Raw genomic sequence first — 22,126 nt, forward strand, 5'->3', positions numbered from 1 at the left:
ATGTACCCATTTCTACATATATTTCAAGCATAAACTTCCTCATACTACCCTGAATGAGAAAGAGCCACACTTGTGATTAAGCCATACGCCCCTTTTGAGGAGTTCTGCATGGTTTGGGATTTTATCTATAAAATTAATTCCTTCACTCAAACTATGTTAAAACGGCTTTTACCTTCATATTTATCAATGTCTCGATAGATTTAAACAAAAAAAACAACGTTGTACTTTGCAATAAAAGAAAGAGCAAATCAAAAGTTTTAGGAATCCGAGAATAAGCTTATTTTCATGAGTTCTGCACGATTTCGGATTTTATGTATAAAATGAATTCATTCACTCAAACCAAGTTAAAACTGCTTTTTCCTTCATATTTATCAATGTCTAGATCGACTTCAACAAAGAACAACATTGTATTTTGCAGTAGAAGAAAGAGCAAAACTGAAGGATCAGGAATCCGAGAATAAGCTTCTTTTCATACGTTCTGCATGATTTGGGATTTTATGTATAAAATGAATTCCTTCACTCAAACTAAGTTAACACTGCTTTGTCCTTCATATGTACCCATTTCTACATATATTTCAAGAATAAACTTCCTCATACTACCCTGAATGAGAAAGAACCACACTTGTGATTAAGCCATACGCCCCTTTTGAGGAGTTCTGCATGATTTGGGATTTTATCTATAAAATTAATTCCTTCACTCAAACTATGTTAAAACGGCTTTTACCTTCATATTTATCAATGTCTCGATAGATTTAAACAAAAAAACAACGTTGTACTTTGCAATAAAAGAAAGAGCAAATCAAAAGTTTTAGGAATCCGAGAATAAGCTTATTTTCATGAGTTCTGCACGATTTCGGATTTTATGTATAAAATGAATTCATTCACTCAAACCAAGTTAAAACTGCTTTTTCCTTCATATTTATCAATGTCTAGATCGACTTCAACAAAGAACAACATTGTATTTTGCAGTAGAAGAAAGAGCAAAACTGAAGGATCAGGAATCCGAGAATAAGCTTCTTTTCATACGTTCTGCATGATTTGGGATTTTATGTATAAAATTAATTCCTTCACTCAAACTATGTTAAAACGGCTTTTACCTTCATATTTATCAATGTCTCGATAGATTTAAACAAAAAAACAACGTTGTACTTTGCAATAAAAGAAAGAGCAAATCAAAAGTTTTAGGAATCCGAGAATAAGCTTATTTTCATGAGTTCTGCACGATTTCGGATTTTATGTATAAAATGAATTCATTCACTCAAACCAAGTTAAAACTGCTTTTTCCTTCATATTTATCAATGTCTAGATCGACTTCAACAAAGAACAACATTGTATTTTGCAGTAGAAGAAAGAGCAAAACTGAAGGATCAGGAATCCGAGAATAAGCTTCTTTTCATACGTTCTGCATGATTTGGGATTTTATGTATAAAATGAATTCCTTCACTCAAACTAAGTTAACACTGCTTTGTCCTTCATATGTACCCATTTCTACATATATTTCAAGCATAAACTTCCTCATACTACCCTGAATGAGAAAGAGCCACACTTGTGATTAAGCCATACGCCCCTTTTGAGGAGTTCTGCATGATTTGGGATTTTATCTATAAAATCAATTCCTTCACTCAAACTATGTTAAAACGGCTTTTACCTTCATATTTATCAATGTCTCGATGGATTTAAACAAAAAAAACAACGTTGTACTTTGCAGTAAAATAAAGAGCCAATCAAAAGTTTTAGGAATCCGAGAATAAGCTTATTTTCATGAGTTCTGCACGATTTCGGATTTTATGTATAAAATGAATTCATTCACTCAAACCAAGTTAAAACTGCTTTTTCATTCATATTTATCAATGTCTAGATCGACTTCAACAAAGAACAACATTGTATTTTGCAGTAGAAGAAAGAGCAAAACTGAAGGATCAGGAATCCGAGAATAAGCTTATTTTCTTATGGGCAAGTGGGAACTGCTTTGTCCTTCATATTTATCAATGTGTAGATGGATTTCAACTTCTTCTACTGCAAAGTCCAATGTTTTTCTTTGTTGAAGTCGATCTAGACATTGATGAATATGGAAGGACAAAGCAGTTTTAACTTGGTTTGAGCAAAGCAATTAATTTTATAGCAAAATCCGAAATCGTGCAGAACTCATGAAAGCAGGCTTATACTCGGATTCCTGAAAATTTAGATTTGCTCTTTCTTTTACTGAAAAGTACAACGTTGTTTTTTGTTTAAATCTTTCTAGACATGGTAAATATGAAGGACAAATCAGTTTTAACATAGTTTGAGTGAAGTAATGCATTTTATAAGCAAAATCCCAAATCATGCAGAACTCACGAAATGCATTTTCTCGCTTTTCACTGCTTTTTACAAACTTTGGTCGGACGTTCATACCTTTTTGCATTCGAACACCTCCGCTTCCGCTTTTGATGATGTATATTCGGGCATTCGAATCTTTTATTACCCGCTTTTTACAAACCATTGTAGGACTTTCACACCTTCTTGCAGCCGAACACCACCTCTCCCGCTTTTGATGATGTATGGTCCAGTATTCTTACCTTTTCTAACACATTTTTCAGCAATTATGGTCGGACATTCACACCTACTCACAGCTGGACACCTCCGCTCCCGCTTTTGATCATACAATGTCGGGACATCGCTCCTTGTCTTACCAGCTTTTTACAAACTTTAGTCGAACATTCACACCTTCTTGCAGCTGAACACCTCCGCTCCCACTTTTGATGATGTATAGTCGGGCTTTCGAGCCTTTTCTTACCCGGTTTTTACAAATTATGGTTGGACATTCAGACCTTCTTTCAGCCGAAAACCTCCGCTCCCTCTTTTGATCATACATTGTCGGGCATTCGCACCTTTTCTTACCCGCTTTTTACAAACTTTAGTCGGACATTAACACCTTCTTGCAGCTTAACCACCTCCGCTCCCTGTTTTGATCATGTATGGTCTGGCAATACTACCTTTTCTTACCCATTTGTGAGTAATTATGGCTGGACATTCACACCTACTTGCAGCCGAACACCACCTCTCCCGCTTTTGATGATGTATGGGCATTCTTACCTTTTCTAACACATTTTTCAGCAATTATGGTTGGAGATTCACACCTACTCACAGCCGAACACCTCCGCTCCCGCATTTGATGGTGTATATTCGGGCATACGAACCTGTTCTTACCCGCTTTTTACAAACCATGGTCGGACTTTCACACCTTCTTGTAGCTGAACAACTCCACTCCCTCTTTTGATTGTGTACAGTCGGGTATTTTAAGCTTTTCTTATCCGCTTTTTACCAACTATGGTCGGACATTCAAACCTTCTTGTAGCCGAACACATCCACTCCTGCTTTTGATGATGTATGGTTGGGCATTCGCACCTTTTCTTACCCATTTTTCAGTAATTATGGGTGGATATTCACACCTTCTTGCAGCGGAACACCTCCTCTCCCGCTTACAATTATGTGCGGTTTGATATTCGAAAATTTTCTTTCATGTTTTATAGCAATTATTGATGGACATTCATAACTTCTTGAAGCCGAACACATCCACTTCTGCTTTTGATGATGTATGGTTGGGCATTCGAACATACTTGTTGCCCGTTTTTCATTAATTATGGTTGGACATTCACACCTTGTCGCAGCCAAACACCTCCGCTCCCTGTTTTGATCATGTATGTTTTGACATTCGCACCTTTTCTCACCTGCTTTTTACTATTGTCGGCTAATCACAGCTTCCTCTCCACCATACTTGTATGGTAGGAAATTCTCACCCACTCTCATCCGAAGACCTCTCCTCCCACTTTTGTTAATATTTAGTCGGGCATTCGAACCTTTTCTTACCCACTTTTTACAAATTATGGTCGAACATTCACACCTACTTGCAGCTGAATACTTCCGCTCCACCTTTTAGTGATGTATGGTTGGCATTTGCACCTTTTGTTATTCAGAAATGAATACACACACACCAAATCAGAAAGGCTTTTTTCTCTCTTTTCTACATTATGGACTGTGGGGACACAAAACCGCTCTCTCTCTTTTTTTTTTTATCGTGTGCCAGGGCGTTGTGTCATGTATTAGATTATGCTTAAGATACGAATGGGTTTATCAGTCACATCAGAATCCATACATACTGATCCTCCCGTAATAAAATGGTCGGATCTTATCAAACACACTTTGTTTCTTGTGACAATCAAGTCAGCGAAACAGCGTATACACGTCAAGACACTGGATCAAGTTTGCCACAAGAACTCATAAGTTTGGCAGTATTGCTCTGCCGTCAGCAATCATACACCCCTTTTATGTTCGTGAGACATGTGCAGGCACCTGTTCATCTACTGTTCTATCACTATGAATTAGTTTATCTATTATCAATAAGGATACTTCTACAACTACTATCAAAGTATGTCCAGACTTCTTATGTTGTCAGTTGCTATATATGAATAAGTGGGTAGCTACTGACAAGCATTAAGCATGTCACACAGCCCAAACATATAACATTTCAGGACACACCACACAGTTAACAACCACAGTGAAGTGTCAAAGCCCAAACATTCAACAGGACACTTACACAACACATTCAAATCAAACAGTCAGACAACATACAAGAACATATACCCCAGCCGGCATTGCTCCCTCCCTATTTTCCTACAGCTCACTATGTGTGCGCACACCTTTATTCACAAACTCTTCAACTTATACTCTTTTACCGAAGCTGCTACAGCTCGATTGGCCGAATACCCTTAGATCCTATTTCGGTGAATTTGACATCTGCCTTACATGTAACAGATTAGCGGTTTAGCAGTTTTAATTTAGTTTGAGTGAAGGAATTCATTTTATAGCAAAATCCAAAATCGTGAAGCACTCATGAAAGTAAGCTTATTCTCGGATTCCTGAAACTTTAGATTTGCTCTTTCTTTTACTGCAAAGTACAACGTTGTTTTTTTTGTTTAAATCTTTCTAGACATGGTAAATATGAACCACAAAGCAGTTTTAACATAGTTTGAGGGAAGGAATTCATTTTATAGATAAAATCCCAAGAGTCTGCAGAGAAAAGAGAGTGAATGCGAAGTAGACTTTAACACGGCTATGGGAGCGAGCCGAGTGTCGGCTAACCGGGAGAATTGCTTGAAAGAAACGCGACACCGAATGAGCGGTCAGAACAAAGCCTCAATACGGGATTCTCGTGGTGTTTTTGTTGCTGCCTTGTCTTTTGCATAGAGTAAAAGACAAGGCAGCCATCGAATAGGGCCCGATTGTTCCTACTTGGTCAGCCGAGGAGCAAGGGGGGGGGGGCAAGCGTCTCAACCAAGCAAAGCTCACCATGGGGAAGGTGGCTATACCAACTAGCCTGATGCCCTGCTCCCGCAGTGACGGATAATCGTACTCTGGTTTCTCTTCATAACATACAAGTCTTTCGCCTTTTACTAAAGACTTCCGTGGAGAGCAGCACTAATGAGTTGTTTCTATTATTGGCAGGCTTTACCTTTGCGGGTGAAGCCCTTTCTGTCTGTTTAATAGAAATCTTGCTACTTTGCAGAGTGACTTCTCTGAGTAGAGTCGCCTTACTTGTTGCGACTGTGCCGATGTTCGAAGCTGGAGTGCAAAGTTGTTGCTTGAATGGTGCTTGCTGGAGCATGCGGGAGTGCAAAGTTATACCATTTAAAAGGGCTGAAGAGTGCTCAGTGCAGCGGGTGGGCGGAGGTGCAACGTGACACTCTGGCCACCTATGGCCATAAAAAGAACACTGCTACAATTGCACATTGTGCCAGCAAGGGCCCTCGGACCTGAAACAGTGGACAGTTATCGCTTCTCGGCCTTTTGGCTAAGATCAAGTGTAGTATCTGTTCTTATCAGTTTAATATGTCCTCTATACGAGGACAACATATTAAATGGATTTTTAAGAATAGGAGTTGAAAAAGAAGCTTGCTCCGTTCACTCCAAGCCTCGACCCGGTACTGCAGTGCCGCTGGGAACGGTGCGCTCTCCTCTGCTCTTGTGAAAAAGCAAACAGCGGTGCAGGATGGAAGTTTCAGGGAGCCCAAGATGAAACTTTCTTTTAATCTGCTGAGAAAAGAGAGTGAATGCGAAGTGGACTTTAACACGGCTCTGGGAGCGAGCCGAGTGCGGGCTAACCGGGAGAATTGCTTGAAAGAAACGCGACACCGAATGAGTGGTCAGAACAAAGCCTCAATACGGTGTTCCCGTGGTGTTTGTGGCTGCCTTGTCTTTTGCACAGAGTAAAAGACAAGGCAGCCATCGAATAGATTGTTTCTACTTGGTCAGCCGAGGAGCAGGGGGGGGGGGGGCAAGCGTCTCAACCAAGCAAAGCTCACCAAGTAGGAACAATCGGGCCCTTTTCGATGGCTGCAACACCTGAAAGAGATATTGATGCGAGACCCGATCAAATGCTTTTTCAAAGTCTAAATTTAAGATGACAAGCCGGGTGTTTCTGTCTCTAGCGTAATCAATGATGTCTCGAATCAGTACGAGGCTGTCGGTGAGTTGTCTCCCTGAGATGGCACAAGCTTGGTCTGGGTGAATTACCTCCTCTAAAACAGAGGACATCCGTGTCGCTAAAACCTTGCTAAAAAGTTTACAGTCAAAGTTTAAAAGTGTGATGGGCCTCCAATTCTTTAGGTCAGTCTTAACATTTTTTTTATAAAGTAGAGTCACTATTCCCACTCTAAAACTGTCAGGCAGTCGGTCGAGTTTTTCAAAATCTTTAAAAACATCTAAAATGTCTGATGATAAAAGGTCCCAATAGGTCAGATAGAATTCTGCAGGAAGCCCATCTAAACCCGGAGCTCGACTTCTCTTAAAACCTGTTAGGCATTTTTTTAACTCTAAAGCAGTAAAATTCTGTGTCAAGTGTGCATTCTCTTTTACGGTTTTGTCAACGAATTTTAAGATTCCTGCCGATGTTTCCAAGTGCACTGGTTTCTCTTTGTACATGTTACTATAAAAGGTATGTACAGTTTCAATCATCTCTTGTGTGGATTTTGTTAAAAACCCATCTTCTCTTTTTAGATTTTGAATACACTCCTTTTTATTTATAACTTTCTTTCTTTTGCACCTTCCTCAATTTCCTGCTCCCTGCTTCTTACAAAAATTCCTTTACTCTTTATTTCTGCTAAAACTGACATTTCCTTTTTGACATCTTTGATTTCTTCTTTAAAGTCTATGCCACACCGATTTAGTTTAAAGTAGCGCTGTAAGCGTTTATGTAGTCCCATCATACATCTATTCTCTTTCCTTTTTTTACGTTTACCTTGCTGTTTAAAAAAAGTCTGGGTCGTTTCCTTCACCATTTCCCACCATTGTGCATGTGTTTCGTAGAGGTCTTGAAGGGTCTGCCACTCTTTATAACATTCCCTGTACTGACTGACTATGATTTCATCCTCCAACAGGGAACAGTTGAGTTTCCACAGACCACTTCCTACCGTCACACCAGAAGGGGGTGAAAGGGTGCAGGAGAGCATAAGGTGGTCTGAAAAGAAAACAGGGGTTAATCTAACATCAGTGGGTGGGCAATCTCTAGTAAAGAAATAATCAATGCAAGAGGCTCTGGTGCCATCATGACTAAACCAGGTGAAGCCCTCCTCTCTGGGATGCATGGTTTTAAAACAGTCAGTAAGCTTAAAATCCCTGCATATGCCCTGAAGTAAAATCGAAGTCTTATCCACTTTAAAATCTACCCCTGCTCTTTTTCTATCTTTCCTGCTCAAGATACAGTTAAAATCCCCTCCTACAACTAAAGGTACTTGCCCTAGCATGTAAAGCTGTATATCTTCTAAAAGGTCATACCTTTCATTTTTTCCATTGAAACCATAAATATTTAAGAGGTTAAAGTCTTGCCCCATAAAATTCAAGTGTGCTAAAAGTGCCCGTCCGTCTCTCACCACTGTGCTACCTTTCACCAGAACATGCGGATTTTTAATTAGAATGGCCACACCATCATTTTTATTTTGATTTGAGCCACTCCATATCGATAAATGGGGCCACATTTCCTCCCATTGTCTATGGTTTTTTAAAAAAGGTAGTCCACATTCTTGTATTAAAAACACATCTGATTTTATGGAGTCTAAGAAGGATAAAATACTCTGGGCTCTTGTCTTTGATTTCACACTTCTCACATTTAGTGTTGAGAAGGTGAGAACCATTAAAAGCATAAAGGAAAGTAGGTATGTCATTTTCGTTTTTCTAAGTTATCAAAACAAATTACACACAGGTTATTTCTTGGGAAACTAGCCCTTCCTTCATTTCTTTAGGTGAAAAGTGAGTAGGGTGATCTATATTTCCTTTTCGGACTCTCGGTGTTGGCCTCTGACGCAATGTTGCATTTAACTTTGAGTCCCTGGGGGTTGATTGCAGAGCTGAAGTTAAAAAGGAGACCTCATTTGGTGAGTCGGAGGGGAAGACTCTAGGTTCTTCCACTGAAGAACTGTCTGAAAGGGACCTAACCCTTCCCCTCTTCTCTGATACCACTGGGGAATCAGAGGCTCAGATGCCGTCCTCTTCGGCTGTTGACCTTCGGGGAGGTGAGTATCTTCACTAGACTCACCTGTCTGCTCTTCCTCCTCATTTAGCGTAGCTCCACCCTCTGCCTGTGAATTCTCACAGACTTCAACACTGAGTGGTGAGGCCTCTACAGGCCCCTCCCCTTTTTGCTCCTCACTTCCAATCCAAGCTTTTGGCGGGAAGTTTGAATTTATTGGGTCAACCTCTTCACTTTGTTCACCAACTGCCACCTTTGGTCCTTCTCTTTGTTGGCTTGACTGTGGCTTTACCGTCTTTAATTTGTTGGCAAAAGATTTAGGGCAATCTCTGAAGAGGTGATTTAATTCTCCACAGAGATTACATTTCCTGCCATTTGGACACTCTCCAAAAGTTTGCCCAATTTCTCTGCTCTTCCCACATAACACCTTGGTACAAGCCTCAACCAGGTGCCCATGCTCACCACACTTGCGGCAGAACTTGGGCTGCCCCTGGTAGTGGATGTAACCTCGGTTTTCAAGGTGGCCAGAGTGTCGCCCACCCGCTGCACTGAGCACTCTTCAGCCCTTTTAAATGGTATAACTTTGCACTCCCGCACGCTCCAGCAAGCACCATTCAAGCAACAACTTTGCACTCCAGCTTCGAACATCGGCACAGTCGCAACAAGTAAGGCGACTCTACTCAGAGAAGTCACTCTGCACAGTAAGAAGATTTCTTTTGCACAGACAGAAAGGGCTTCACCCGCAAAGGTAAAGCCTGCCAAAAATAGAAACAACTCATTAGTGCTGCTCTCCACAGAAATCTTTAGTAAAAGGCGAAAGACTTGTACGTTATGAAGAGAAACCAGAGTACGATTATCCGTCACCCCCCCCCCCCCCTTGCTCCTCGGCTGACCAATTAGGAACAATCGGGCCCTATTCGATGGCTGCCTTGTCTTTTACTCTGTGCAAAAGACAAGGCAGCAACAAAAACACCACGAGAATCCCGTATTGAGGCTTTGTTCTGATCGCTCATTCGGTGTCGCGTTTCTTTCAAGCAATTCTCCCGGTTAGCCCACACTCGGCTCGCTCCCATAGCCGTGTTAAAGTCTACTTCGCATTCACTCTCTTTTCTCAGCAGACTCTTGGGATTTTATCTATAAAATGAATTCCTTCACTCAAACTATGTGAAAACTGCTTTGTCCTTAATATGTACCATGTCTAGAAAGATTTAAACAAAAAAAACAACGTTGTACTTTGCAGTAAAAGAAAGAGCAAATCTAAAGTTTCAGGAATCCGAGAATAAGCTTACTTTCATGAGTTCTTCACGATTTCGGATTTTGCTATAAAATGAATTCCTTCACTCAAACTAAATTAAAACTGCTAAACCGCTAATCTGTTATATGTAAGGCAGATGTCAAATTCACCGAAATAGGATCAAAGGGTATTCGGCCAATCGAGCTGTAGCAGCTTCGGTAAAAGAGTATAAGTTGAAGAGTTTGTGAATAAAGGTGTGCGCACACATAGTGTGCTGTACGAAAATAGGCAGGGAGCAATGCCGGCTGGGGTATATGTTCTTGTATGTTGTCTGACTGTTTGATTTGAATGTGTTGTGTAAGTGTCCTGTTGAATGTTACATGTTTGGGCTTTGACACGCTTCACTGTGGTTGTTAACTGTGTGGTGTGTCCTGAAATGTTATATGTTTGGGCTGTGTGACATGCTTAATGCTTGTCAGTAGCTACCCACTTATTCATATATAGCAACTGACAACATAAGAAGTCCGGACATACTTTGATAGTAGTTGTAGAAGTATCCTTATTGATAATAGATCACTAATTCATAGTAATAGAACAGTAGATGAACAGGTGCTTGCACATGTCTCACGAAAATAAAATGGGTGTATGATTGCTGACGGCAGAGCAATACTGCCAAACTTATGAGTTCTTGTGGCAAACTTGATTCAGTGTCTTGACGTGTATACGCTGTTTCGCTGACTTGATTGTCACAAGAAACAAAGTGTGTTTGATAAGATCCGACCATTTTATTACGGGAGGATCAGTATGTATGGATTCTGATGTGACTGATAAACCCATTCGTATCTTAAGCATAATCTAATACGTGAGACAACGCCCTGGCACACGATAAAAAAAAAAAAAAGAGAGAGAGCGGTTTTGTGTCCCCACAGTCCATAATGTAGAAAAGAGAGAAAAAAGCCTTTCTGATTTGGTGTGTGTGCTCATAGTGCAGAGTGTAGAGAAAAGAAAGCCGTTTTGGTGTCACGGGTGTTGTGACTTACACACACACATTTCTAAATTGAGAAAGGAAATTATTTTAGAGGAAGCACTAGAGTTTAGATCCCACATTTGTTGATAGGCATTCATTTATTTCTTCACTTCTGATGAAGTTTCAACAATAAACAACAAACTTTGTATTATGAGAAAGAACCAGACTCATTCTTCAGGAATCCGAAAATAAGCTCTATTTTATGAGTTATGCACGAATTCGGATTCTCCTATAAAACGAATTCATTAACTCAAACCAAGTTAAGACTGCTTTGTCCTTCATATTTATTCATGTCTAATCAAGTTTCAACGATAAACAACGTTGTACTTTGTAGAATGAGAAAGAACTTCTTCAGCAATAAGCATCTCTCGACATATGACGAAATACAGATTTTGCTATAAAATTAATTCCTTCTATCAGCCTGACTTAAAACTGTTTGTCCTCCTTATTTATCCACTTCAAATCAAGTTTCAACAATTAAAAAAAAAAGAGGTGCAAATGCCAACCATACATACCTAAAAGGTGGAGCGGAAGTATTCAGCTGCAAGTAGGTGTGAATGTTCGACCATAATTTGTAAAAAGCGGGTAAGAAAAGGTTCGAATGCCCGACTATATATTAACAAAAGCGGGAGGAGAGGTCTTCGGATGAGAGTTGGTGAGAATTTCCAACCATAATCTATAAAATACGGTGAAAAAAAATATGTGAATGCCTCATAGAACACTAAAAGCGGAAGTGTTCGGCTGCAAGAAGGTGTGAATGTCCGACAATATTTGGTGAAAAGCAGGTGAAGCAAGGTCTGAATGCCCAACCTTACATCATCAAAAGCGAGATCAGAGGTGTTTGGCTGCAAGAAGGCCATAGTTTGCCAAAAGCGGGTAAGGTGCGAATGACCGACTAAATATCAACAAAAGTGGGGGCGGAGGTCTTCGGATGCAAGTGGGTGTGAATATCCCACCATACAAGTATGGTGGAGAGGAAGCTGTGAATGGCCGACCATAGTAAAAGGCGGGTGAGAGAAGGTGCGAATGTCAAACCATACATAATCAAAACAGGGAGCGGAGGTGTTCTGCTGTAAGAAGGTGTGAATGTCCAACCATAGTTGGTAAAAAGCAGGTAAGAAAAGGTTAAAATACCCGACTGTACACAATCAATAGCGGGAGCGGAGTTGTTCGGCTACTAAAAGTTGTGAAAGTCCGACCATGGTTTGTAAAAAGCGGGTAAGAAAAGGTGCGAATGCCCGACAATGTATGATCAAAAGAGGGAGTGGAGGTTTTCGGCTGCAAGAAGGTCTGAATGTCCAACCATAATTTGTAAAAACCGGGGAAGAAAAGGCTCGAAAGCCCGACTATACACCATCAAAAGTGGGAGCGGAGGTGTTCAGCTGCAAGACGGTCTGAATGTCCATCAATAATTGCTAGAAAACATGAAAGAAAATTTTCGAATATCAAACTGCACATGATCATAAGCGGGAGAGGAGGTGTTCAGCTGCAAGAAGGTGTGAATGTCTACCCATAATTACTGAAAAATGGGTAAGAAAAGGTGCGAATGCCTAACCATACATCATCAAAAGAGGGAGCGGAGGTGTTCCGCTGTAAGACGGTGTGAATGTCCGACCATAGATGGTAAAAAGCGGGTAAGAAAAGGTTAAATTACCCGACTGTACACAATAAAAAGAGGGAGCGGAGTTGTTCAGCTAAGAGAAGGTGTGAAAGTCCGACCTTGGTTTGTAAAAAGCGGGTAAGAAAAGGTTCGTATGCCCGAATATACACCATCAAAAGCGGAAGCGGAGGTGTTCGGCTGCAAGATATTGTGAACGTCCGACCAAAGTTTGTAAAAAGCAGTTAAGAAAAGGTTAGAATATCTAACCAACCATAATCAAAAGCGGGAGCAGAGCTGTTCGACTGGAAGTAGGTGTGAATGTCAGATCATAATTTGCAAAAAGCTGATGAGAAAGGGTGAGAATGCCCGACTATACACCATCAAATGCGGTAGCGGAGTTGTTCGGCTGTGAGTAGGTGTGAATCTCCAACCATAATTGCTGAAAAATGTGTTAGAAAAGGTAAAAATGTCGGTCCATACATCATCAAAATCGGGAGAGGTGGTGTTCAGCTGCAAGAAGGTCTAAATGTCCATCAATAATTGCTAGAAAACATGAAAGAAAATTTTCGAAAATCAAACCACTCATGATCATAAGTGGGAGAGGAGGTGTTCAGCTGCAAGAAGGTGTGAATGTCCACCCATAATACCTGAAAAATGGGTAAAAAAAAAAGGTGCGAATGCCCAACCATACATCATCAAAAGCAGGAGTGCATGTGTTCGGCTACAAGAAGGTGTGAACGTCCAACCAAAGTTTGTAAAAAGCAGTTAAGAAAAGGTTCGAATATCCAACCATACATAATCAAAAGCGGGAGCAGAGCTGTTCGACTGCAAGTAGGTGTGAATGTCCAGCCATAATTACTCACAAACGGGTAAGAAAAGGTAGTATTGCCAGACCATATATGATCAAAACAGGGAGCGGAGGTGGTTCAGCTGCAAGAAGGTTTGAATGTCCGACTAAAGTTCAAATATATTAACAAAAGCGGGAGGAGAGGTCTTCGGATGAGAGTGGTTGAAAATTTCCAACCATAATGTATAAAATGCGGTGAAAAAAAGGTGTGATAGAACACTAAAAGGTGGAGCGGAAGTGTTCGGCTGCAAGAAGGTGTGAATGTCCGACAATATTTGGTGAAAAGCAGGTGAAGCAAGGTCTGAATGCCCAACCTTACATCATCAAAAGCGAGATCAGAGGTGTTTGGCTGCAAGAAGGCCATAGTTTGCCAAAAGCGGGTAAGGTGCGAATGACCGACTAAATATCAACAAAAGTGGGGGCGGAGGTCTTCGGATGCAAGTGGGTGTGAATATCCCACCATACAAGTATGGTGGAGAGGAAGCTGTGAATGGCCGACCATAGTAAAAGGCGGGTGAGAGAAGGTGCGAATGTCAAACCATACATAATCAAAACAGGGAGCGGAGGTGTTCTGCTGTAAGAAGGTGTGAATGTCCAACCATAGTCGGTAAAAAGCGGGTAAGAAAAGGTTAAAATACCCGACTGTACACAATCAATAGCGGGAGCGGAGTTGTTCGGCTACTAAAAGGTGTGAAAGTCCGACCATGGTTTGTAAAAAGCGGGTAAGAAAAGGTGCGAATGCCCGACAATGTATGATCAAAAGAGGGAGTGGAAGTTTTCGGCTGCAAGAAGGTCTGGATGTCCAACCATAATTTGTAAAAACCGGGGAAGAAAAGGCTCGAAAGCCCGACTATACACCATCAAAAGTGGGAGCGGAGGTGTTCAGCTGCAAGACGGTCTGAATGTCCATCAATAATTGCTAGAAAACATGAAAGAAAATTTTCAAATATCAAACTGCACATGATCATAAGCGGGAGAGGAGGTGTTCAGCTGCAAGAAGGTGTGAATGTCTACCCATAATTACTGAAAAATGGGTAAGAGAAGGTGCGAATGCCTAACCATACATCATCAAAAGAGGGAGCGGAGGTGTTCCGCTGTAAGACGGTGTGAATGTCCGACCATAGATGGTAAAAAGCGGGTAAGAAAAGGTTAAATTACCAGACTGTACACAATCAAAAGAGGGAGCGGAGTTGTTCAGCTAAGAGAAGGTGTGAAAGTCCGACCTTGGTTTGTAAAAAGCGGGTAAGAAAAGGTTCGTATGCCCGAATATACACCATCAAAAGCGGAAGCGGAGGTGTTCGGCTGCAAGATATTGTGAACGTCCGACCAAAGTTTGTAAAAAGCAATTAAGAAAAGGTTCGAATATCTAACCAAACATAATCAAAAGCGGGAGCAGAGCTGTTCGACTGGAAGTAGGTGTGAATGTCAGATCATAATTTGCAAAAAGCTGATGAGAAAGGGTGAGAATGCCCGACTATATACCATCAAATGCGGTAGCGGAGTTGTTCGGCTGTGAGTAGGTGTGAATCTCCAACCATAATTGCTGAAAAATGTGTTAGAAAAGGTAAAAATGCCGGTCCATACATAATCAAAATCGGGAGAGGTGGTGTTCAGCTGCAAGAAGGTCTAAATGTCCATCAATAATTGCTAGAAAACATGAAAGAAAATTTTCGAAAATCAAACCACACATGATCATAAGTGGGAGAGGAGGTGTTCAGCTGCAAGAAGGTGTGAATGTCCACCCATAATACCTGAAAAATGGGTAAAAAAAAGGTGTGAATGCCCAACCATACATCATCAAAAGCAGGAGTGCATGTGTTCGGCTACAAGAAGGTGTGAACGTCCAACCAAAGTTTGTAAAAAGCAGTTAAGAAAAGGTTCGAATATCCAACCATACATAATCAAAAGCGGGAGCAGAGCTGTTCGACTGCAAGTAGGTGTGAATGTCAGATCATAATTTGCAAAAAGCTGATGAGAAAGGGTGAGAATGCCCGACTATACACCATCAAATGCGGTAGCGGAGTTGTTCGGCTGTGAGTAGGTGTGAATCTCCAACCATAATTGCTGAAAAATGTGTTAGAAAAGGTAAAAATGCCGGTCCATACATAATCTAAATCGGGAGAGGTGGTGTTCAGCTGCAAGAAGGTCTAAATGTCCATCAATAATTGCTAGAAAACATGAAAGAAAATTTTCGAATATCAAACCACACATCATCATAAGCGGGAGAGGAGGTGTTCAGCTGCAAGAAGGTGTGAATGTCCGACCATAGTTTGTAAAAAATGGGTAAGAAAAGGTGCGAATGCTCAACCATACATCATCAAAAGCAGGAGTGGATGTGTTCGGCTAAAAGAAGGTTTGAATGTCCGACCATAGTTCGTAAAATGCGGGTAAGAAAAGGTTCGAATGCCCGAACATACACCATCAAAAGAGGGAGCGGAGGTGTTCCGCTGTAAGACGGTGTGAATGTCCAACAATAGTTGGTAAAAAGCGGGTAAGAAAACGTTAAAATACCCGACTGTACACAATCAATAGCGGGAGCAGAGTTGTTTGGCTACAAGAAGGTGTGAAAGTCCAACCATGGTTTGTAAAAAGCGGGTAAGAAAAGGTTCGAATGCCCGAATATATACCATCAAAAGCGGAAGCGGAGGTGTTCGGCTGCAAGAAGGTGTGAACGTCCGACCAAAGTTTGTAAAAAGCAGTGAAGAAAAGTTTCGAATATCCAACCAAACATAATCAAAAGCGGGAGCAGAGCTGTTCGACTGCAAGTAGGTGTGAATGTCAGATCATAATTTGCAAAAAGCTGAAGAGAAAGGGTGAGAATGCCCGACTATACACCATCAAATGCGGGAGCGGAAGTTTTCGGCTGTGAGTAGGTGTGAATGTCAAACCATAATTGCTGAAAAATGTGTTAGAAAAGACTCGAATGCCGGACCATACATCATCAAAAGCGGGAAAAGTGGTGTTCGGCTGCAAGTAGGTGTGAATGTTCGACCATAATTTGTAAAAAGCGGGTAAGAAAAGGTTTGAATGCCCGACTACATATTAACAAAAGCAGGAGGAGAGGTCTTCGGATAAGAATGGGTGAGAATTTCCAACCATAATCAATAAAATGCGGTGAAAAAAAAGGTGTGAATACCCCATAGAACACTAAAAGGTGGAGCAGAAGTGTTCGGCTAAAAGAAGGTGTGACTGTTCGACTATATTTGGTGAAAAGCAGGTGAAGCAAGGTCTGAATGCCCAACCTTACATCATCAAAAACGAGATCAGAGGTGTTTGGCTGCAAGAAGGCCATAGTTTGCCAAAAGCGGGTAAGCTGCAAATGACCGACTAAATATCAACAAAAGTTGGGGCGGAGGTCTTCAGATGCAAGTGGGTGTGAATATCCCACCATACAAGTATGGTGGAGAGGAAGCTGTGAATGGCCGACCATAGTAAAAAGCGGGTGAGAAAAGGTGCGAATGTCCAATCATACATGATCAAAACAGGGAGCGTAGGTGTTTGGCTGCGACAAGGTGTGTATGTCCACCCATAATTAATGAAAAGCGGGCAACAAGTAGGTTTGAATACCCATCATCAAAAGCAGGAGTGGATGTGTTCGGCTACAAGAAGGTTTGAATGTCTGACCATAGTTTGTAAATAGCGGGTAAGAAAAGTTTTGAATGCCCGACTATACACCATAAAAAGCGGGAGCGGAGGTGTTCCGCTGTAAGACGGTGTGAATGTCCGACCATAGTTGGTAAAAAGCGGGTAAGAAAAGGTTAAAATACCCGACTGTACACAATCAATAGCGGGAGCGGAGTTGTTCGACTACAAGAAGGTGTGAAAGTCCGACCATGGTTTGTAAAAAGCAGTTAAGAAAAGGTTAGAATATCCAACCAAACATAATCAAAAGCGGGAGCAGAGCTGTTCGACTGCAAGTAGGTGTGAATGTCCAGCCATAATTACTCACAAACGGGGGATGAAAAGGTAATATTGCCAGACCATACATGATCAAAACAGGGAGCGGAGGTTCAGCTGCAAGGTGTGAATGTCTGACTATAGTTTGTAAAAAGCGGGTAAGACAAGGTGCGAATGCCCAACAATGTATGATCAAAAGAGAGAGCGGAGGTGTTCGGCTGCAAGGTCTGAATGTCCAACCATAATTTGTAAAAACCGGGTAAGAAAAGGCTCGAAAGCCCGACTATACATCATCAAAAGCGGGAGCGGAGGTGTTCAGCTGCAAGAAGGTGTGAATGTTCGACTAAAGTTTGTAAAAAGCTGGTAAGACAAGGAGCGATGTCCCGACATTGTATGATCAAAAGCGGGAGCGGAGGTGTCCAGCTGTGAGTAGGTGTGAATGTCCGACCATAATTGCTGAAAAATGTGTTAGAAAAGGTAAGAATACTGGACCATACATCATCAAAAGCGGGAGAGGTGGTGTGAAAGTCCTACAATGGTTTGTAAAAAGCGGGTAAAAAAAGGTTCGAATGCCCGAATATACATCATCAAAAGTGGAAGCGGAGGTGTTCGGATGCAAGAAGGTGTGAACGTCCGACCAAAGTTTGTAAAAAGCAGTGAAAAGCGAGAAAAAGCATTTCGTGAGTTCTGCATGATTTGGGATTTTGCTTATAAAATGCATTACTTCACTCAAACTATGTTAAAACTGATTTGTTCTTCATATTTACCATGTCTAGAAATATTTAAACAAAAAAACAACGTTGTACTTTGCAGTAAAAGAAAGAGCAAATCTAAAGTTTCAGGAATCCGAGTATAAGCCTGCTTTCATGAGTTCTGCACGATTTCGGATTTTGCTATAAAATGAATTGCTTTGCTCAAACCAAGTTAAAACTGCTTTGTCCTCCCATATTCATCAATGTCTAGATCGACTTCAACAAAGAAAAACATTGGACTTTGCAGTAGAAGAAGTTGAAATCCATCTACACATTGATAAATATGAAGGACAAAGCAGTTCCCACTTGCCCATAAGAAAATAAGCTTATTCTCGGATTCCTGATCCTTCAGTTTTGCTCTTTCTTCTACTGCAAAATACAATGTTGTTCTTTGTTGAAGTCGATCTAGACATTGATAAATATGAAGGAAAAAGCAGTTTTAACTTGGTTTGAGTGAATGAATTCATTTTATACATAAAATCCGAAATCGTGCAGAACTCATGAAAATAAGCTTATTCTCGGATTCCTAAAACTTTTGATTTGCTCTTTCTTTTATTGCAAAGTACAACGTTGTTTTTTTGTTTAAATCTATCGAGACATTGATAAATATGAAGGTAAAAGCCGTTTTAACATAGTTTGAGTGAAGGAATTAATTTTATAGATAAAATCCCAAATCATGCAGAACTCCTCAAAAGGGAGGTATGGCTTAATCACAAGTGTGGCTCTTTCTCATTCAGGGTAATATGAGGAAGTTTATGCTTGAAATATATGTAGAAATGGGTACATATGAAGGACAAAGCAGTGTTAACTTAGTTTGCGTGAAGAAATTCATTTTATACATAAAATCCGAAATCGTGCAGAACTCATGAAAATAAGCTTATTCTCGGATTCCTAAAACTTTTGATTTGCACTTTCTTTTACTGCAAAGTACAACGTTGTTTTTTGTTGAAATCTATCTAGACATTGATAAATACCATCCGAAACTCTGCTGCCGCTTTTGATAATTTATGGTTGGGCATTCTTACCTTTTCTTACCAGCTTTTTACAAATTATGATCTTACATTCACACCTACTTGCAGTCGAACACCTTCTCATCCACTTATGATCATGTGCGGTTGGGCTTTCGCACCTTTTCTTACCCATTTTTCAGAAATTATGGGTGGACATTCAGACCTTCTTGCAGCCGAAAACCTCCGCTCCTCTTTTGATCATACATTGTCGGGCATTCACACCTTGTCTTACCCGCTTTTTACAAACTTTAGTCGGACATTCAAACCTTCTTGCAGCTGAACCACCTCCGCTCCCTGTTTTGATCATATATGGTCTGGCAATAGTACCTTTTCTTACCCGTTTGTGAGTAATTATGGCTGGACATTCACACCTTCTTGCAGCCGAAAACAACCTCTCCCGCTTTTGATGATATATGGTCCGGCATTCTTACCTTTTCTAACACATTTTTCAGCAATTAGTTCGGACATTCACACCTACTCACAGACGAACACCTCCGCTCCCACATTTGATAGTGTATAGTCGGGCATTCTCACCCTTTCTCATCAGCTTTTTGCAAATTATGATCTGATATTCACACCTACTTGCAGTCGAACAGCTCTGCTCCCGCTTTTGATTATGTTTGGTTGGATATTTGAACATTTTCTTAATGCTTTTTACAAACTTTGGTCGGACGTTCACACCGTCTTGCAGCCGAACACCTCCGCTTCCTGCTTTTGATGGTGTATAGTCGGGCATTCGAGCCTTTTCTTACCCACCTATTACTTACTATGGTTGGACATTCAGACCTTCTTGCACCTGAACACCTCTGCTCCCGCTTTTGATGATGTATAGTCGGGCTTTCGAGCCTTTTCTTCCCCGATTTTTACAAATTATGGTTGGACATTCAGACCTTGCAGCCGAAAACCTCCGCTCCCTGTTTTGATCATGTGTGGTCTGGAAATACTACCTTTTCTTCCCCCGTTTGTGAGTAATTATGGCTGGAAATTCACACCTACTTGCAGCCGAAAAACCACCTCTCCGAATTTTGATGATATATTGTCCGGCATTCTAGTCTTTTCTATCACATTTTTCAGCAATTATGATCTGACATTCACACCTACTTGCAGTCGAAAAGCTCTGCTCCCGCTTTTGATTATGTTCGGTTGGATATTCAAACCTTTTCTTAACTGCTTTTTACAAACTTTGGTCGGACGTTCACACCTTCTTGCAGCCGAACACCCCCGCTTCCGCTTTTGATGGTATATATTCGGGTATTCGAACCTTCTCTTACCCGCTTTTTACAAACCATGGTTGGACTTTCATACCTTCTTGTAGCTGAACAACTCCACTCCTGCTTTTGATGATTTATGGTTGGACATTCGCATCTTTTCCTACCCATTTTTCAGTAATTATGGGTGGATATTCACATCTTCTTGCAGCTGAACACCTCCTCTCCCGCTAATGATCATGGAAGGTTTGATATTCGAAAATTTTCTTTCATATTTTAAAGCAATTATTAATGGACATTCACACCTACTTGCAGCCGAACACAACCTCTCCCGCTTTTGATGATGTATGGACCGGCATTTTTACCTTTTCTAACACATTTTTCAGCAATTATGGTTGGAGATTCACACCTACTCACAGCCGAGTAACTCCGCTACCGCATTTGATGGTGTATAGTCGGGCATTCTCACCCTTTCTCATCAGCTTTTTGCAAATTATGATCTGACATTCACACCTACTTCCAGTTGAACAGCTCTGCTCCCGCTTTTGATTATGTTTGGTTAGATATTCGAACCTTTTCTTAACTGCTTTTTACAAACTTTGGTCGGACGTTCACAATATCGTGCAGACGAACACCTCCGCTTCCGCTTTTGACGGTGTATATTCGGGCAATTGAACCTTTTCTTACCCGCTTTTTACAAACCAAGGTCGGACTTTCACTCCTTCTCTTAGGTGAACAACTCCGCTCCCTCTTTTGATTGTGTACAGTCGGGTAATTTAACCTTTTCTTACCCGCTTTTTACCATCTATGGTCGGACATTCACACCGTCTTACAGCGGAACACCTCCGCTCCCTCTTTTGATGATGTATGGTTAGGCATTCGCACCTTTTCTTACCCATTTTTCAGTAATTATGGGTAGACATTCACACCTTCTTGCAGCTGAACACCTCCTCTCCCGCTTATGATCATGTGCAGTTTGATATTCGAAAATTTTCTTTCATGTTTTCTAGCAATTATTGATGGACATTCAGACCGTCTTGCAGCTGAACACCTCCGCTCCCACTTTTGATGGTGTATAGTCGGGCTTTCGAGCCTTTTCTTCCCCGGTTTTTACAAATTATGGTTGGACATTCAGACCTTCTTGCAGCCGAAAACCTCCACTCCCTCTTTTGATCATACATTGTCGGGCATTCGCACCTTTTCTTACCCGCTTTTTACAAACCATGGTCGGACTTTCACACCTTTTAGTAGCCGAACAACTCCGCTCCCGCTATTGATTGTGTACAGTCGGGTATTTTAACCTTTTCTTACCCGCTTTTTACCAACTATGGTTGGACATTCACACCTTCTTACAGCAAAACACCTCCGCTCCCTGTTTTGATTAGGTATGGTTTGACATTCGCACCTTCTCTCACCCGCCTTTTACTATGGTCGGCCATTCACAGCTTCCTCTCCACCATACTTGTATGGTGGGATATTCACACCCACTTGCATCCGAAGACCTCCGCCCCCACTTTTGTTGATATTTAGTCGGTCATTCGCACCTTACCCGCTTTTGGCAAACTATGGCCTTCTTGCAGCCAAACACCTCTGATCTCGCTTTTGATGATGTAAGGTTCGGCATTCAGACCTTGCTTCACCTGCTTTTCACCAAATATAGTCGGACATTCACACCTTCTTGCAGCCGAACACTTCCGCTTTTAGTGTTCTATGAGGCATTCACATATTTTTTTTCACCGTATTTTATAGATTATGGTTGGAAATTCTCACCCACTCTCATCCGAAGACCTCTCCTCCCGCTTTTGTTAATATATAGTCGGGCATTCGAACCTTTTCTTACCCGCTTTTTACAAATTATGGTCGAACATTCACACCTACTTGCAGCTGAATACTTCCGCTCCACCTTTTAGGTATGTAGGGTTGGCATTTGCATCTCTTTTTATACTGATTGCTGAAGATTAAGTTGTTCTTTCTCAAACTACAATTTTTTTTTAATTGTTGAAACTTGATTTGAAGTGGATAAATAAGGAGGACAAACAGTTTTAAGTCAC

At 41.1% G+C, this 22,126-nt stretch overlaps 3 non-coding genes across 3 annotated transcripts; 2 read left to right on the forward strand and 1 right to left on the reverse strand.

The window, feature by feature from the left end:
* The first annotated feature begins 5,385 nt into the window (after positions 1 to 5,385).
* Positions 5,386 to 5,499, forward strand: LOC140310598 (U5 spliceosomal RNA). The gene has a single exon (XR_011916652.1). It is a non-coding gene; the product is annotated as a U5 spliceosomal RNA (small nuclear RNA).
* A 308-nt stretch (positions 5,500 to 5,807) lies between these two features.
* LOC140310459 (U2 spliceosomal RNA) lies at positions 5,808 to 5,991 on the forward strand. Its single transcript, XR_011916528.1, has one exon. It is a non-coding gene; the product is annotated as a U2 spliceosomal RNA (small nuclear RNA).
* A 3,246-nt stretch (positions 5,992 to 9,237) lies between these two features.
* LOC140310686 (U5 spliceosomal RNA) lies at positions 9,238 to 9,351 on the reverse strand. Its single transcript, XR_011916733.1, has one exon. It is a non-coding gene; the product is annotated as a U5 spliceosomal RNA (small nuclear RNA).
* Positions 9,352 to 22,126: the final 12,775 nt, after the last annotated feature.

This window comes from Leuresthes tenuis, unplaced genomic scaffold (assembly GCF_036924035.1).
Source record: "Leuresthes tenuis unplaced genomic scaffold, fLeuTen1.0.hap1 SCAF_6, whole genome shotgun sequence".
Classification (NCBI taxonomy): Eukaryota; Metazoa; Chordata; class Actinopteri; order Atheriniformes; family Atherinopsidae; genus Leuresthes; species Leuresthes tenuis.